We start from the raw sequence: 1,817 nt of genomic DNA, 5'->3' as shown, positions 1-1,817 counted from the left end.
TCTTGGTAGCCATATCCACGGCTAGAAGAGTGTCAGAACTAGCAGCTCTCTCCAGTAAAGAACCGTATCTAATTATTCATAAGGACCTGGTGGTAATGCGTCCCAACAGTTCCTTTCTGCCTAAGGTGGTTTCAGGATTCCATTTGAATCAAGATGTAAGCCTACCATCCTTTTTTCCGGACCCACAGTCCGCAGAAGAAGAATCTTTGCACACTTTGGATGTGGTAAGGGCAATCGGTATCTATCTTCAGGCAACTGCTCAGATAAGGAAAACTGATTGCTTATTTATTTTGCCGGAAGGCCCTAGGAAGGGTCAGGTGGCATCAAAATTCACTCTCTCAAGGTGGATTAGACAGATTATTTCTCAGGCCTATAGTGTTAAAGGGAAGATCCCTCCTTTTCAAGTGAAAGCGCACTCAACTAGGGCTGTAAGTGCTTCTTGGGCAGTGCATCACCAGGCCTCCCTGGCTCAGATCTGTAAGGCTGCAACTTGGTCATCAGTCCACACATTCACCAGATTATATCAGGTGGATGTCAGAGGGCAAGAGGATATCGCCTTTGGGCGCAGTGTACTGCAGGCTGCAGTTTAGGTCCTCCGGTCCTTGGCGGTCTATATATTATGATCTGTGTCTCCCTCCCCTCAATCTGAGCATTGCTTTGGGTCATCCCACTATGTAATGAAGCTCCTGTGTCCCGTGATGTATGATCAAGAAAATAGGATTTTTATATACAGCTTACCTGTAAAATCCTTTTCTTGAGAGTACATCACGGGACACAGGGCTCCCACCCCTCTTGGGTTTTACGTGGTTTCCTATTGCTTTGCTACAAAACTGAGGTGCCTCCCATATGGGAGGGGTTATATAGGGGAGGAATTCTCCTTAATTGGGGGTTAACCAGTGTCCAATCACCAGATGTGCCTATATAACCCACTATGTAATGAAGCTCCTGTGTCCCGTGATGTACTCTCAAGAAAAGGATTTTACAGGTAAGCTGTATATAAAAATCCTATTTTTTATGTTGTTGGCTTTGACCTTTTTTTTTTCGCTTGTTTCTCAAGGCGACCATCTTGGCGTTTGTCAAGAGGGTTGGGCGTGTCTTGAAGAGAACGCTTACAGCCACATCACCCTGAAAGCACCCGATCTCGTCTGATTTCAGAGGCTAAGCAGTGTCAGGCCTGGTTAGTACCTGGATGGGAGACTGCCTGGGAAGACCAGGTGCCATAGAAGGATCTGGCCTGGTTAGTGTCTTGATTGAGAGATCGCCTTGGAATACCGGATGCCGTAGGCTTCTTTTTATGTTGTTGGCTTTGACCTGTTTTTTTTTAGCTTGTTTCCCAAGGTGAGCATCTTGGCCTTTGTCAAGAGGCTTCAGAGTGCCCAAAGAGAGTGCCTACAGCCAAATCACCCTGAGAGAGCCCAATCTCATCTGATCTCGGAGGCTAAGCAGCGATGGGCCTGGTTAGTACCTGCATGGGAGACAGCCTGGGAATACCAGGTGCCGTAGGCTTCTCATTATGTTGTCGGCGTTGACCTGTTTGTTTTCCCTTTTATCCCAAGGTGACCATCTTGCCATTTGTCAAGAGGGTTGAGAGTGCACAAAGAAATTGCCTATGGGCACAACACCCTGAAAGCACCCAATCTCGTCTGGTCTCAGAGGCTAAGCAGGGTTGGGCCTGATTTGTACCTGGATGGGAGACCACCTGGGTTTTCCAGATGCCGCAGGCTTCTTTTTATGTTGTTGGTGTTGACCTGTTTTTTTTTCGCTTGTTTCCCAAAGTGATCATCTTGGCATTTGTCAAGAGGGTTGAGAGTGCCTAA

The 1,817-nt window shown here is 47.1% G+C and overlaps 1 pseudogene; it reads left to right on the top strand.

The window, feature by feature from the left end:
• Positions 1 to 1,387: 1,387 nt before the first annotated feature.
• On the top strand, positions 1,388 to 1,506 carry LOC143998734 (5S ribosomal RNA; annotated as a pseudogene).
• The last annotated feature ends 311 nt before the right edge of the window (positions 1,507 to 1,817 follow it).

The sequence above is a fragment of the Lithobates pipiens genome, unplaced genomic scaffold (assembly GCF_037356315.1).
Source record: "Lithobates pipiens isolate NorthernLeopardFrog02 unplaced genomic scaffold, aLitPip1_a1.2 Scaffold_19, whole genome shotgun sequence".
NCBI lineage: Eukaryota > Metazoa > Chordata > Amphibia > Anura > Ranidae > Lithobates > Lithobates pipiens.
This window is presented reverse-complemented; position numbering and strand designations above follow the sequence as displayed.